Source organism: Balaenoptera physalus (genome assembly GCF_965194825.1).
Source record: "Balaenoptera physalus genome assembly, chromosome: 1".
Lineage (NCBI taxonomy): Eukaryota > Metazoa > Chordata > Mammalia > Artiodactyla > Balaenopteridae > Balaenoptera > Balaenoptera physalus.
The window spans coordinates 8,527,619-8,545,314 of NC_138882.1; the positions used below are offsets into that span (position 1 = coordinate 8,527,619).

The window sequence follows — 17,696 nt, forward strand, 5'->3', positions numbered from 1 at the left end:
GATGGGATTATCTGAGTGAATAAAATGGACAAAGCCCCTGCCTCATGGAGTTTACCATCTGATATAACACAATATTAAAGTAAATAAGTAATATGACACCAGGAAGTGACCCACTGATACAGAGTAAAGAGGGAAAGAGATGATATTTAGATGTTTTTCTTAGATGTTTTGAAAATCAATTTTCCCATGCTATAATTAGTGCAGATACTTTAGAGAATTTGAGAAGATAATATGATCATTTGGGGGAGGATTATCACTTGAACTCAAATGTTAATAAAGCTATTCCTTAGTGAAAATAAATATTTTATACAATATTTTCTTGATATTTATTCATTAAATTATGAGCCTATTATTTCCTGAATTGGTGTGTAAGACTAATGTGTTGGGACAGGCAAATTTTGCAAAAAGTAGAGGACATACACTAGTATATAGTATCATTTGAGGTGAAGGAATAGAGAAAAATTGATATACTTTTTATTTTTGGAAAGAGTACATATGTATATATAGTAGTAAACTACACATAGTATAAAATTAACCATATTTAATTGTACAGATTGGTGGCATTAATTATGTTTACATGGTTGTACAACTATCACTACCATCGATCTCCACAACTTTCTCATCTTCCCAATCTGAATCTCTGTCTCCCATTCTACCATCCCCCAGCCCCTGGAAACCACCATTCTACTTTCTGTTTCTATGAATTTGACTCCTTTAGGTACCTTATTTAAGTGGATTCATACAGTATTTGTTCTTTTGTGACTAGCTTATTTCACTTAGCATAATGTCTTCAAGATTCATATCCACATTGCAGCATATATCAGAATGTACTTCTTTTTAAGGCTGAATAATATTCCCCTGAATATATGAATATATCCATCTGTCTGTCACTGGACACTTGGGTTGTTTCCACATTTTGGCTATTGTGAATAATGCTACTATGAACATGGTTGTACAATTATCTGTTAAAGTCCTTTCTTTCAATTTGTCTGGGTATATACCCAGAAGTGTAAATGATGGATCATACAATAATTCTATGTTTATTTTTCTGAGGAAATGCAAACTGTTTTCCACAGGGGTGACACCATTTTACATTCCCACCAGCAAAGCAGGAGGGTTTGATTTTTTCCATGTCCTTGCCAACACTTGTTATTTTGTGGTTTTATATGTGAGTGTGCGTATGTGTTTTTTTTAATGATAGCTATTCTAATGGGTGTGAAGTGGTATCTCATTGTGGTTCTGATATGTATTTCTCTGCTGACTAATGACTTGGGCATCTTTTCATGTGCTTAATGTCCATTAGCAGCTAGGCTGGCTGAAAGCTCTAAAATGACCTCATTTACCTAGGGGGTCTGACTTTAGAGAACTGTGGAAACGATTAGTAGAACACAAATAACCCAAGGGCAAAATAAATGAGCAGTCAGCAGGGATCTACTCAACTTGCACTGTCATTAGGAAGAATTATCAGAGGCCAGTTGCATTAGCAAAATTTAGGGATCTAGTAATCAAGGCCATGTCAGGACATCCCATCATAAATAAGAAAAATTGTTGCCATTTACATCTCCCACAACAAAGGAAGAAGGACAATGCTGGAGGTTTCTTGAAGTTCCAGAAACAGCATATTCTGTACATGGAAAATTTAGGATTTTATGATGAGTAACACAAAAGTATTCTAATTGACAGTGGGGCCTGCAACTGGGAAAGTATCTTCAAGTAGTGCAGGCCACTCTGCAACAGCCTTGCTGTTTGGGCCAAAAAACCCGGCAGACCCTATGATGTTAAAGAAAATAAAAGAACCTAGTAGTATTTGTGCAAAACTGTTGCATGCATGGAAAGTCTCAATGGGAAAATTGTATCACAGGCCCCTAGCCTTCCGGAGAAGGGGATGCCATCAGCCACTTATAATTTTATACTTTTTTGAAAACAACTCATGCATTCTGACAAAACTAGATAAATATCCCAGATATGGGTTTACCTGCCTTATGTCAGACCTTACCCAGCACAACTACACGGGGTCTTACAGAGTGTTTGATCCACCAGCATGTAATCCCACATAAAAGAGTTTCAGACCAAGGGATCTACTTTCTAGCAAAGGAGGTGTAAGAACAGCTAATGATCCTGGCCATATCATACTACATACACAGGCAGGACTGATAGAGGTTTGGTGCAAGCTATTGGCAATACTAACGAGGGACGACTCAGAGTTAATAACTGAATCAAAGTTCCTTATTTAGTGTTGGGTCACCAATTGGAAGTATATATGGTATCGTGTGCCAAGAGCAGGAGTGGTCCTCCCAAAGACCCACTTGGGGAATCTGTACTTCCTATTTCCAGGAGGGGAACTAGGTCACAATGCTGTTAACTGATGGGGGCAGAGAGAAATAGGTGGTAATACTGCTCAACTCCCTTACCCAATCCTAATAATACATTAAAAATAGCAGCAATCTCAGCCAGAGACACACATCGTGACCAGTGACTGATAAGCCTCAGCAATAAGGATCTGACTTACCTCCAGCAGGTAAGACACCAAGACTAAAATCATCACTAGCTGAGGTTGAGAAAAATCTAGAATAAAAGTTGAAGAGGGAAAATATAATTATCAGTTATGTCCTAGAACCAACTGAGGCAGCAGGATCTGTAGTGCTCACTAGTCCTAGTCTTTTTAGTTTTCCCCAGGAATAGAAGCCCATGTGGTTCCTGGAAGAGATTCTTCCTTAATGCATATAAGGTAATGGATGCAGGCATCACAAGTAGACTGTGATAGACACGGAGACGCAAGAAAGAACTTGTGGCACAGTTTCTGGGAATGTTGTCAGTGGGTGTTCCCTTCAGGGAACATCTCAGCTTCAAAGAGCTACCTGCCCCAAGCTCACACCTGAGATGGCCCACATTCAATGACTGAGAAAAAGTAAAGGATTAGCCATTTTTACCCCAATATAGAACAATTCTAATAGGCCTCAAATAGCAATTCCTCTCTATAATCTCCTTTTCTACCATGTTATTTAACCAATGCCCTGTTGATGGAGATTCCTGTTGTTCCTATCTTTGGCACACAACAGACCTGACACATTTTCTCAATTATATGAATTTAGTTTATTTAAAAATGGGCAAAAAGACTAGAATATTCATTTCACCAAGGAGACATACAAAAGGCCAACAGGTATATAAAAAGATGCTCAACATCACTATTCATCAGGAAAATATAAATCGAAACCACAATGAGATATCACCTCACATCTGTTAAAATGCTGTTATCAAAAAGACAAGCGATATCAAGTGTTGGTAAAAATGTGGAGAAATTGGAATCCTTGTACACTATTGGTGGAAATTTAAAATGGTGCAGCCACGATGGAAAATAATACGGAGGTTCCCCAAAAAATTAAAAATAGAACTACCATATGATCCAGCCATCCTACTTTTGAGGATTTATCCACAAGAATTGAAATCCAAATCTTGAAGCAATATTTGTACTTTCATATTCATTGCAGCCTTAGTCACAATAGCCAAGATGTGGAAACAACCTAAAAATCCCTGAATGGATGGATAAAGAAAATGTGGCATATGCAGATAATGAAATATTATTCAGCCTTAAAAAGAAGGAAATTCTGCAATAAGTGACAACAAGGATGAAACGGGAGAACATGCTCTCAACACAAGAAAAAAAGATTAAAAGCGACAATTATTTTCTTTCTATATTTAAAAAATATTCTAGGTATGTAATTCTGACTTTTGAATATTTTATCCACGAAAAAATGAAGAGTTGAACTGGACTTTATAATGCAAGTGTCATTTATCTAGCAGAATGGAACATGGATGGTTCTCAGCAATAAACATTAAAAACAGGAGAGGGCTTCCCTGGTGGCGCAGTGGTTGAGAATCTGCCTGCCAATGCAGGGAATACGGGTTCGAGCCCTGGTCTGGGAAGATCCCACATGCCGCGGAGCAACTAGGCCCGTGAGCCACAACTACTGAGCCTGCGTGTCTGGAGCCTGTGCTCCGCAACAAGAGAGGCCGCGATAGTGAGAGGCCCGTGCACCGCGATGAAGAGTGGTCCCCGCTAGCCGCAACTAGAGAAAGCCCTCGCACAGAAACGAAGACCCAACACAGCCATAAATAAATAAATAAATAAATAAATAAAATTAAAAAAAAAAAAAAACAGGAGAAAAGTTACTATATACTTTATATTGACTACTACCAAGAGTATGTACTAAAAATACAATAGAGATTAAGCATTTCTAAATCATAATCCCTAAATACTGTCTGTATTCAAATCAAAATAAGAAAAATGTTCATTTTATACCTAACTAAAAAGGATGGAAATGAAATTATTACCTTCATAAATGTATGTTTTACACATACAATAAAATATTCTTTCTTAACCTTTAACATTATTTATTTGAAAAAATAAAAATGTGAACAAATCTAATTAAAAAGTGAGGTTTAAGGTAAAGTACATCCTCTGGTTATTAACATTAGCCTATCATATTGATAATAAAGAATAAACCCAAAGATATGAATATTTATAGTAAATAAATTCTATATACCAATGATTTTAAAAATCAACAATTGTTCATAAAATGAAAGTTTGAAAATTCAAGTTTTAAAAACATTACAACTATAATTGTGACAAAAATACACTACCCTCCTAGGTAAATAAAATAAATAATTAAATATAGACAATTAGTGTTTTCACAAAAACACTCAGTAAAAATAATATAAATCAAAAAGGAATATTATGTGCGTTTTTGTTCTGCTATTTTCAAATTTACCTAAGATTCAACAATATATTAGCAAATTAAATATAAAAATGCATACAAAAACTTTACACCATGCCCAAGTGGGATTAATTCCAGGTGTGATTTGAAAATTAGTGAATATGATCCACTTCATCAATAGGCTAAAGAAGAAAAATCAAATGATTCTATCAATTAACGTGAAAAAAAACCTCTTATTTGAAAAATATCCAACACACTTTCAGTATAAAATTCTTAGTTAACTAGGAATAGAGGGAAACTTCCTCAACTTAATAAAGAACATCTACTAAAAAACTATAGCTAAAGTCATATTAAATGTTAGAAACTTGACCCTCTGCCCGTAAAAACAGGAACAAAGCAAGAAGGTCCTCTCTAACCATTCCTATTCAACAATGTACTGAATATCATAACAAGTATAGTAAGACTGTAAATGAAAAACTGTAGATATCAGAAACAACGAAATAAAACTATCTTTGTTCACAGATGATGTGACTGTCTATGTAAAAATTCCTGAAGAATCAACAAAAATATCCTGAAACTAGTAAGTGAATATAGAAAATTTGCAGGATACAAAGTTAACATAAAAAAATCAATGACTTTCCAATATAAAAAAAAAAAAAACAATAGGAATTTGAAATTTAAGAAGTTAAATAGCACCAAAGAATGAAATAGGTGGGTATAAATCTAATAACATACAGAATTTATTTGTGAAAAACTATAACACTCTGATAAAAGAAATAAAATTTCTAACTAAATGGAGCTATATTTCACATTTATGAATTAGAAGATTTGATACTGTTAAGATGCCAGTGTATTCCAAATCCATCTACAGATACAATGCAACCTCAATCAATATCCCAGAAAGCTATTCTGTACATACAACCAAACTGCCTGTAAATTTTACATGGGAAGGCAAAAGACTTAGAAAAGCCAATATAATATCAAAAAATAATACAGTTGGCTAGCTAACACTCTCAATTTCAAGACCTGCTATAAGCTTTCAGTAATAAAGACAGTATGGTTTTGGCAAAACCAGAGACACATAGATTATTGAAACAGAATAAAGAATCCACAAATATCTTGAAATAAATCTAATCAACTGATCTTTCACAAAGGAACAAAAGCATTTAAATGGAGAAAGACTAGTCCATTCACCAACAGTACAAGGATAATTGAATATCCATATGGAAAAAAATAAACCTATGCACAGACCTTACCTTTCACAAAATTACCTCGAAATGGATCACCCCTAAATATAAAATACAAAATTATAAAACTTAAAGGCAAAAACATAGGAGAATATCTGTGTCCTTGGGTTGGGCCATGACTCTTGGGTATTACAATAATAGCGCAATCTATGAGAGAAAAATGTTGATAGAGTAGGCTTCATTAAAATTAAGATTTCTGCTCTCTAAAGAGAAAATAAAATTAGTATTAATAATTGTGTTAGTATTAAGAGAATGAAAAGCCAAGCCACAGAGTGAAAATTTTGCAAAACACATATCTGATAAGAAACTTTGCACATAATATATACAAATAATTTTTAAAATTTACCAATGTTAAAGCAACTTAATTTGAAAATGAGAAAAAGGTCTAAACAGGCACTTTGTCATTAGAAAACTGCAAATTAAAACAACAGTGAGATACCACTGTATACCTGTGGCCAGTATCCTAAAAAAAAGCTGAAAATACAATAGCAATGGCTAATGAGAATAGGGAGCAACGGGAATACGTACTCATTGCTAGTGGAAGTGCAAAGTGGTACAGCCACTTTGGAAGACAGTTTTGCAGTTTCTTACGAAGCTAAACATAGTTTCATCATATAATCCAGTAATCAGTCTCCTGGATATTTACCCAAATGATCTGAAATATTTTCTCCACACTAAAACCTGCACATTAATGTTTGTAGCAGTTTTATTCATATTTACCAAAAAATGGAAGAAACCCAGATGCCCTTTAATAGGTGAATAAATGAACCATCTATTATACACGTAATATACAATGGAATATTATGTTTTAAAAAAATGAATTCTCAGACAAAAAGAGTCAAAGAACCTTAAATACATGTTACTAAATGAAAGAAATCAGTTTGAAAAGTCTACAATATTATGTGATTCCAATCAAATGATATTCCGAAAAAGGCTTAAACTATAGCAATAGTAAAAAGTTTGGTGGTTTCCAGGGGTTCAGGGGGAAGAAAGAAAAAGCTGAAGAGGTGAACACAGGAGATTTTTAAGGGTGGTTATATTATTTTGTATAATACTGTAATTGTGGATATATGATATTATGCATTTGTCAAGATCAATAGAAATTTAGAGCAAAAATTGTGGCATCTAACATATGCAAATTAAAAAAAATAATTTAGGAAGTGAGAGAAATGACAAAGATCAAATGTAAACCATGACAAAACATATGAAACAATCTCACAGAAGAGGGTGGGGTAAAAAGGTGCTTACCTAGGAAACACTGGAAATTAGTGGAGCCTGTAAAATCAACATCAAGAGAACATGTGCATAGCACTGTACTCTAACTGATAAAGCGGCACCCCACATGGCACAGGTTCACAAGACTGATGCTCTCTATGTGCTCTGGAATTGAACATTTAAGTAGCAGATAGTGGGAGCCAGGTTTCTTGCTCTTGGAGTGAGAATTTACAAATAAGCAAGGGGAAGAAACTAGAACGATCCATGTAGTAATGGGTTAGAGTTAGGGACCTCACCCTAAACTCATTTTTAGCTTAACACAGATACAAGGTGACATATAGACATAGTTATAGAAATATGCATATACAAGGGTTAGTATACACATATATTTCCTTGCTCTATCAGCTTAAAGGATCTAGAATCAATAATAGTCCAGGAGCAACAACTGTATCTAGCACCTAGACTTTGGTTTCCAGTACAATTCTCTACTAAAGGGAGCTAGGACTTCTTGGAGAAATGGCTGATTCCAGGACGGGGACAAGAAATACACAAGAATGAGCTTGGAGTATTTTGTAGTACCAGAAAGTATGGAAGTATTCAGAAGCAAAATAAAACACACACACACACACACACACACACACACACACAGACACACACACACACACTCCCATAATGAAAGGGTATGTCAAAGGAACATAGGAGTCAAGTGAAAGAGCTCCTAATGGCCAAAGCTAGAACAATTTGACCAACAAAGTAAAGAAGTATTAGATTATCTTGCAAGGTATAGAATACCCATGAGTTCATTGTGATGTAAGTTATTTAATAAATGAGTAAGTGGAGAATGAGAGACAAATCTCTTATGCAGAATTCCAAAAATATTATTAATACGTAAATACTTCTCCCTTAAGGAGAGGGAACATAACTTCCCACTCCTTAAATGTGGGCATAGTGGCTTCTTTCCAAAGGTTACAATATGGAAAGAAGAGAAGAGAGTAATTTTACAGTGTAGAAAACTGTCAAACACAATCTCAGTCACACAATCCAGGTCAACATAAACATAAACTGGGCTGATAGCATGTAAACTTGAGATGATGTAATCCAAGTGTCATTTTACCTCTGTGGTCTTTCTCCCCAAAAGCCACAACACCGGTCTAATCATGAGAAAAAACAACAGAATAGTTCCGAATTGAAGGACATTTTACAAAATGGCTGACCCGTATTACTTAAAATTTTCAAGATTATGAAAAACAAGTCAAATCTGAGAAGTTCTCCCAGCCAAGCGGAGCCTAAGGAGATATAATGACTAAATGTAATATAAGATCCTGGATAGGCTTCTGGAACAGAAAAAGTAAATTAGGAGCTAAGGAAATCTGAATTATGGATTTGGGTTAATAATAATATATGTCAATATTTGATCATTAATTGTAACATAGTTACCAAACTTGTGTAAGATATTAATAGTAGGTGAAACTAGGTGGGGGGTATATAGGACCTCTCTGTAGTTTTAAAATTTTTCTGAAACTCTGTAAGTGTTCTGAAAAGTTTATTTAAAAATAGAAATTAATAATATTGTTATTTTTAAAATTTTATTTCTTGACCTCTTGAAAGTTTTATTATGCTTGTCTTTCCTTTGCATTTACTTTCCAAATATTCTTATAAGTTTGGTTTTCTGTTAATCCATATCTTTAGTTAGAATATGGTATTCTTTTATTTGCAGTTCTCAAACTGTCAATATAGACAATTTCTTTCGGAAAAGAAAGATAAATAATCTAATGATACTCTTCATTCTAATGTGTAACAAGAGAGTTATTGATATTTATAAATTATATGTGCCTAAATTGGTTAACTATCATTAGAGAGAATGAATTATCATAGAAATCTGGTGGTTGTTTGAGACATGATAAAAGGATACAATAATAAAAAGGCAAAATATGTAAAATCCTTTAAATGCTGTTGTTGACTTAAAATATAATGTGTAACTGTAAAAGTCAGTTTTCCTACTTTCTCATTACAAAATTAATAGAAATACTTTTGGTCTGAATGATTAATATACAGCTTATAAAACATTTATTGCCACATATGCTATTACATTTGTCAAGGAAGTCAACGTAAGAACTGAATCTAGTTTAGAAAACTAAGAACATAAAATGAAGTTTGAAATCAAACTATCTGTATAAAATCACATGTTAAAAAGCTATATAAATATAAGCATAATGGAACATCATTTCTTAATGATTGATGGATATACATACTTGAAAGTATAGCATAGTTTGTCATGTTATTGCTAAAAATATCCATTGCTTGGTATAAACAAAGTTAACATACACTTGCGAATGGCAAGAAACAACAAAATATATGAAACAATAGTCATGGTTGGGCAAGAATCAAAAGAATTGGTAAACCTAAAATAAGGAACTTATCTATGTACTCCTTTAAGTCATTCTAGCCAATGTGCCAAGATATAGTTTTCAGAGTGAGAGACCTCTAAAATAAATGTAAAAGTTTACAGGTGACAATATAAAATGTACAGTCCTTACATGTCCTTAAACTGAACTTAAAAAAATGAAAACAAAACACACACACAAAAATTTACCCTCCATCTTTGAAAGACTGACAACTGTCAGTAAATATTTTTAAAAATGAATGGCCTCCTAAAACAGTTGAATATTTAAGATTTCATAAAATTTACGTTTGCTTTTAAAAGTGTTATTGGAATACTCAAAATGGTAAAATGCACTTTATTATGGTAGTGGCACTCCCATAATTGACTATTCAAAATAGCCTTTTTTCCCCATAACTGTCAGAAATTTAGGGATTCTGATATGAATTAGAGAACAGAGAGTAAGAGAGATTAACTAGACATTTTCAAGTTTTTGACTCACAGAAGCCCAAACAAACTTGTGTGTTCATAGGATGATACACAAAAATAAAAGGTGGGGAGTCAACTAAATCTTTATTTCATGTCTTTTTTAAATCAAATGTACAGCTCACTTCTTAACTGGTAAAAGTGTACAGCAAATTTCCCTCAATTGAAAAAAAAAATGTTTCCCTAATATAAAAAGAATATTAACTGAGTAAAATCCATCCTTAAATATTTGAAAAGTGTATGAGTATCCCAGATGAAACCAAATGCCAACAAACCCTCTACCTGCAAGTGTTTATGAATTCCTGATGCATGTCTGGGATGAGCTTTAAGTACTTAATGAAATAACCAGCTGAATAGAAATTCATCACTCTATGGTCAGTTAACATTAATTCTACAAATCACTGTATACATGAGACTAGAGAATACTAACTACTGTGTGATACTGGAAAATGTAAAGATTGATTAACATTTCATCTATAACACAGATGCAACAGGTTCATTTCTTGTATGTATTGATGCTTTATTAATTAATGCAACTAATATTGTTAATTTTCCCTTTATATTACATTTGGAAAAAAGTATTATTTAACTTTATTCAACAATGGCAATGATTTTCAACCTATCTAACACTGTAGAATACTGAGACATTGGGCCAAAAATTGGATTCTCTGGGCAAGTTAGTTTGGGAAACCAGAATGCAATTATCCTTTGTTATATAGTCAGAAGGCATATTTGCCTGAGAGAAGTTCAGTAATGTGCTTCACTTTGTTTAATACTGAGTTTCCTAACTATACTATCTGGATTGGAAAAATCTGTGAAAGGAGAAGGTAAGTAGACTTAGTTTAAGGAATGCTTATATGAGGAAAGCCACAGCAAGTAAAAAATTATTTTGTAATAACTCCAGCCCATCATTCTGCCTTCACAAAATAGGCCCTCCCTCCTATTATGAATGCCTTTCATTTTTAAGAGCCCAAATAGGTCAAAGTATTATTTCATGTATACTCTCTGTATCCATGGCTAGACTCTAGGCATCTTAAGAGGAAAAGAGATCACACTATAAAACTTCACAGTTCAAACAGTGTTTGAAGCAGTATCTTGAACACAGTATGTACTGAAATAATGTTGATGATTTAGATATTGATGTTTCTGACATAGACTGTTTCTACCTTTGATGAAGAATGAATTGAGGCACAATTTGTGCTCCGTGTGTGTGTGTGTGTGTGTGTGTGTGTGTGCACTTAATTCAATACCAAAATATGTAAGTTAGGAAAGTCCAAATGGAATCTAAATCCTAAAATATTTTCTGGGTAATAGACCTATTTGTCCCTAGTCTAAGTTCCTAATTCTACATAGACAAATGTAATTTTAAAGACACATTAGCAGAGGTAATGTCAGCAAAATGGAGAGCTAGTAGGTTCCAACACTCATCTCACCCACAAAAGAAAAAAGAAAAAAAAAAGCAATAAATAAACAGCTGCAAAAAAAAAAAGCTCAGGGAAAGCTGTGGACTACAACAAAGAAGCAGCAAAAATTCCGCTGAGCTCAGAAACCAAGAATGGCCGCATAGACAAGCACAGGGCACATTTTACCTGCATCACCCCTTCCCCAAGTCCAGAACATCACAGTGCCAGGAGGGACCCACTTAGAGGAATTAGAGCCCACAGGAAAAAGAACAGGAGAACCCCAGGAAGCCTGGCCATTGTGGACACTTGTAGCCTTTGCTACTGAGGTCTCCTTCAGTCTTCACTAAATACTTCCGTCTTCCAGCTGATGGGGCTGCCTAGAGACCCTCTGGTACACCTACTCCTTGGGGATAGGGCTGTTGCAATGATGGTACCTGCCCCCCAGGGGAGCCAGTCACTGCTGTACCCTGCTCTCCAAGAACAGATCACAACAGTGCCTTAGCATGTATGGACCAGAGCTGCCAATGCTCTTAGACCTGTCCACAGTTCCAGGTCATAGATTTGCCCCAACATATCAGGGAAGCCTCTGCTGCCCTGAGCTCAAGTACAGGTTCCCAGAACAAGGTTTTGATGGAGCACCCCTGGGGACATGCTGCTACTGTCCCGCTGTGCCCCCTGCAGCTCCGATGAGACTTTAATCCACCATCCTCAGGCTGTGTTGCTACTGCACCCTGCCCTCTGGGCCCAAGCCACTACTCCTTGTCATTCCAGGACCCATGCCACTGCTGTATCAACCCCTTAGCCAGAGGTACCATGGTGATCCCCAGAGACACAGACCCTGGTTCCACAGGAGATCTGCACATGCTGACAGCTTAGATACCAGCACCATTTCTGTAGCAAGTGCACTTGTACCTCAGTATTCAGGTTATGAGGTAGCTCTGCATGTGCCTGATCCCAGGATCCCAGCTCTGCTGCTGGGACCAGGGTCATATCAGCATGTCAGACCAGGGTCTACGAGGGATCTCCTTGGGTGTATCTTCCTCCCCCAGGAAAAAAAAAGGACAGGAGAACCCCAGTAGCCTTTGTCTCTGAGGATCCTAATAACCATAATGGCCACTGCCACACAGGACCTATGAAGTCTTGGCCACAGAAGACCCCCACAGTCTGCGCCGACAATGGCTAAAATCTTCCCCGAAGTGGGGATAAGATACGGTCATTCAAGTACCAAAAAGCTCAAATACCCCCAAAGAGATCTTCTCTGAGAATGGGGGTAGCTATACTTATGTCAAACAAAATAGACTATAAGTGAAAACCTGTAACAAGACAAAAAATGTTATTATATAATAACACAAGGTCAATTCCTGAAGATTTAAAACTTGTAAACATATACAAACTCAATAATGGAGCACATAAATATATTAAAAAATTATTGACAGATTTCAATAGTGAAATATACAGCAATGCAATAGTAGTAGGGAACATTAATATCCCACTTTCAACAATGAATAGATCATCAGTTAGACAATCATAAAGAAAATAATAGACTTGAACTATACTTTATATCAAATGAAGCTAACAGACATATAAGGAATGTTCCATCCAACAGTACCAGAATAAATATTTTTCTCAAGCACACATGGGACATTCTGAAGGATAGACAATGTGTTAGATCACAAAACAAGTCCTACCAAATTTAAGAAAGTTGAAATCAACTATCAAGCACCTTTTATTACCACAATGCTATGAAACTAGAAATCAGAAGCAGGAGAAAAGCTGAAAAATTCACAAATATTTGAAAATTAAACAACACATCGCTGACCAACTAATAGATCAAAGAACAAATCAAAATGAAAATCAAAAACTATCTTGAGTCAAAAAAAAATGGAGACACAGCATACCAAAATCTATGGGATGGAGCAAAAGCAGTTCTAAGGACAATTATAGCGATATAGGCATACATTTAAAAAAAAATCTCAAATAACCTAATCTTATATCTCAAGGAAATAAAAAGTGAGAACACACTAAGCTCAAAGTTAACAGAAAGAAAAATAATAAAGATCAATATGGAAGTAAATGAATTAGAGACTAGGAGAAAATAGAAAATACCACTGAAACTAAAAGTTTTTTTTTTAAGATAATAAAACTGACAAGACTCACCAAGAAGAAAATAGAGATGACTCAATTTAATAAAATTATAAATGAATGAGGAACAAATCATTCTGATACCACAGAAATATAAAGGATCATAAGAGACTACTATAAACATTTATATGCCAAGAAATTGGATAACCTAGAAGAAATGGATAAACCTCTAGAAACATACAACTTACCAAGACTAAATCATGAAATAATAGAAAATTGAACAGAATGATAATGAGCAAGGAGATCGAATCAATACTTTGAAAACCTCCCAGCAAATACAAGCCCGGGAGTAGATGCCTTCAAACGTGAAATCTACCAAACATTTAAAGAAGAATTACTACAAATATTTCTCAAACTCTTACAAAAAATTCAAGAGGAAACAACACGTCTAAACTCATTTTATGAGGCCAGCATTATCCTGACACTAAAGCCAGTCAAGGACACTACAAGAAAAAAAATTATAGGTCAATATGTCTGATAATATAGGTGTAGACATTCTCAACAACTTACTAACAAACTGAATTCAAGAACACATTAAAAGGATCATACACTATGATCAAGTGAGACTTATTCCTGCAATATATAGTTGGTTTAAAATATGCAAATCAACAAATGTGATAAACCACATTAACAGAATGAAGGATAAAGATGATATGATTATTTCAATAGGTTCAGGAAAATCATTTGACAAAATTCAATATCCATTCATAATAAAAACTCTCAACAAATTAGTAATAGAAGGAACATTCCTCAGCATAATAAAGGTCATATATGACAAGACCATACTCACTGGTGAAAAGTTACAAGCTTTTCCTTTAAAATCAGAAACAAAACAAAGATATCCATTCTTACCATTTCTACTCAACATAGTATTAGATACCCTAACCATAGTAATTAAACAAGAAATAGAAGTAAAAGTCATCCATATCAGAAAGGAAGACATAAAATTATCTGTTTTCAGATGATACGACCTTATACATAGAAAACCCAAGAGCATTCACCAAAAAAACTGTTAGAACAAATGAAATAAAGTTGCAAGATATAAAATTAACACACACAAATCAGTTGCATTTTATACACTAATGAATTATGCTAAGGAGAAATTAAGAAAGCAACCCCATTTACAACAGTATCAAAAAGCATAAAATACTTAGGAATAAATTTAACCAAGGAGGTAAAATACCTATACACTGAAAACTATAACATATTGATGAAAGGAATTTCAAAAGATACAAATAAATGTTAATCTATCCCATGTTCTTGGTTTGAAAGATTGAATTAGTTTGTGAAAATGTCCAATGTATTCAAAGCAATCTAAAGATTCAATGTAATCCCTATCAAAGTTTCAATGGTATTTTTCACAGAAGTAGAAAAAAACCTATTCTAATATTTATGTGGAATCAAAAGGACCCTGAATAGCCAAAGCAATTCTGAGGAAGAAAAGAAATCTGGAGACATCACACTTTCTGATTCCAAATTATACCACAAATTATATTATTATTATATTCCAAATTTATAGTAATCAAAACAGTATAGTATGGGCATAAAAACAGGCACACAGACCAATGAAACAAAATTCAGAGTGCAGATATAAGCCAACACATATGTGGTCAACTGATTTTTGACAAGGGCACAAGAAAATACAATGGAGAAAGAAATCTCTTCAATAAATGATGCTGGAAAAACTTGGTATCCACATGCAAAAGAATGAAACTGGACCCCAGTCTTATGCCACTCACAAGGTTAAGTCAAAATGGATCAAAGATTCCAATGTAATACCTGAAACTATAGAACTTCTATAAGCAATAGGGAAAAAGATCCTCGACATTGGTCTTGGCAGCGATTTCTTGGATAAGACACCAAAAGCGAAGGCAGCAAAAGCTAAAATAAGTGGGACTACATCAAACTAAAAATCTATCTGCAAAGTAAACAATCAATGAATTGAAAAGGGAATCTACAGAATGAAGACAATACTCACAAATGATATACTTGATAAGGGATTAATACCCAAAGTATATAAAGAACTTATATAACTCAAAAGCAAAAAAACAAACAACAAAAAAAAGCAATTTAAAAATGTGCAAAGAACCTGAGTAGAAACTTTTCCAAAGAAGACATACAAATGGCCAATTGGTATATGAAAATGTGCTCAACATCACTAATCATTAGGAAAATGCAAATCAAAACCACAAAGAGATAATCACTTCACACCTGTTAGGATGGCTATTATCAAAAAGATAAGCAATAACAAATATTGGTGAGGATGTGGAGAAAAGGCAACTGTATTATACACTGTTAGTAGGAATGTAAAACAGTACAGCCATTATAGATAACAATATGGCGGTTTCTCAAAAAATTAACAATTGAATTACACTATGATCCAGCAATCTCACATCTGGGTATTTATCCAAAAGAAGTGAAATCAGTATCTTAAGAAGCTATCTCCACACCATGTTCAATACTGCCTTGATCACAAAAGCCAAGATATGGAAACACGCTAAATGTCTTTTAATGGATGAATGAATAAGGACAATGTCTTATAATGTGTGTGTGTGTGTGTGTGTGTGTGTGTATATATATATATATATATATATATATACACATACAGTTTTATTATATTTACAGTATAATTAAATATTATTTATTCAGCCATAAAAAATAAGAAAAGCTTGGCACTTGCTACAACATGGATGAATCTGAATCTGTAGGTCGTTAGGTTAAGTGAAATAAGCCAGACATGGAAAGACAGATACTGTATGGTACAATTTATATGTAGAATCTTAAAAAAAAAAAAAAGCCAATTATCACAGAAACAGAGATTAGAATGCTGACGCTGATTGCCAAGGGTTTGGCGGGAGGAAGAAGTGGGGTGGTGTAGGTCAAATGGTATAAATTTTCAGTTATAAAACAAACAAATTCTGAGGATCTAATGTACAGCATGGTGACTATAGTTAATAATAAGGTATTGTATGCTTGAAAGTTGCTGAGAGTTGATCTTAAGCATTCTCATCTCACACACACACAATTAACTGTGAGGTGATGAATGTGTTAATTATTTTAATCTGGTAATCATTCTACAACATATATGTATATCAGATCATCATGTTGTGCACTTGAAATATATATAGTTGTATTTGCCAAGTTTTCCTCAATAAAGTCTTAAAACTCAAACAACCAAAAAAGTAAAAAAATGGGTACAGAATATTCACTACTTAACACTGCTTGGTTTAAGGAAGTACAATAATTATATAGAACTGTTTGTGAAAAGAGAGATTTTGAAAATCCAATTGCCAGGACCAAGACACATTTTATATGAATAAATAGGTATTTGAATAAATGTTTATGTTAATTTTTTTAATTCACCACTTTTTATACCAACAACTAAACAGCTTTTAAGATGTTCATTGAAGCTGTTTGAAAAGTGATTAGAAAATACCAAATGTTAATCATATCTCTGATTAGTTTTTACAGACGACCTCAAAATTAATTACATGAATCTGTTTTAATATCAGAGAAAATTGTTCTTCTGTCTCACTCCTTGTCGGTTTTAACTTATTTTGTCCATGAGACTTCATAATAGGTTGTAAAAACCTTAATGATCACTTATATGATCTTTCCCTCTTTCATTTTAGTTTTTTTCCTCTGTATCTAAAGTCCTGAGCTCCGAACAGTGTTTACTTTTGTACAAGACAACCTTTTAAAAAAATATTGTAGAGAAAAGCTACAGTGTTTTCCCAGCAGAAGAAGCCTCATTACACTGTTGAGAAATGAATCTATTTAAATTGTCTTCAGTTATTTCGGATAAGGTAATCATTAATTCATGACCTAGCATTTATCAGAACGTTTAAAAACTGCATAGAACAGCCACCATACTGCAGACTTCTCAGAAAGCATTACACTGTTCCCTCTTTCTCACTCAATGAAACTGGAGAACTCCTAATTGACAGCTAGTGTTCCAAAGATACTTGACCATTTTATGGGTGCCAATGTTTGAGATCTCTAAATAATCTCATAAGCTACTGCTATTCCATTTATCCTCACCATGGATCAACCATATGTTCTATTTATCTCTATACTTTTAAGAAACAGATATGTGGAACTATAAAAT

General features: G+C 34.1%; 1 long non-coding RNA gene across 1 annotated transcript in view; it reads right to left on the reverse strand.

Annotated features, from left to right (window-relative positions):
- Positions 1 to 3,101: 3,101 nt before the first annotated feature.
- LOC309644625 overlaps positions 3,102 to 17,696 on the reverse strand; it is a 35,027-nt gene continuing 20,432 nt past the window's right edge. The window contains exons 2-3 of the long non-coding RNA XR_014254525.1: positions 4,172 to 6,109; positions 3,102 to 3,855 (exon numbers count right to left, since the gene is read on the reverse strand). This is a non-coding gene — a long non-coding RNA (uncharacterized lncRNA). The remainder of the gene's footprint in view (positions 3,856 to 4,171; positions 6,110 to 17,696) is intronic.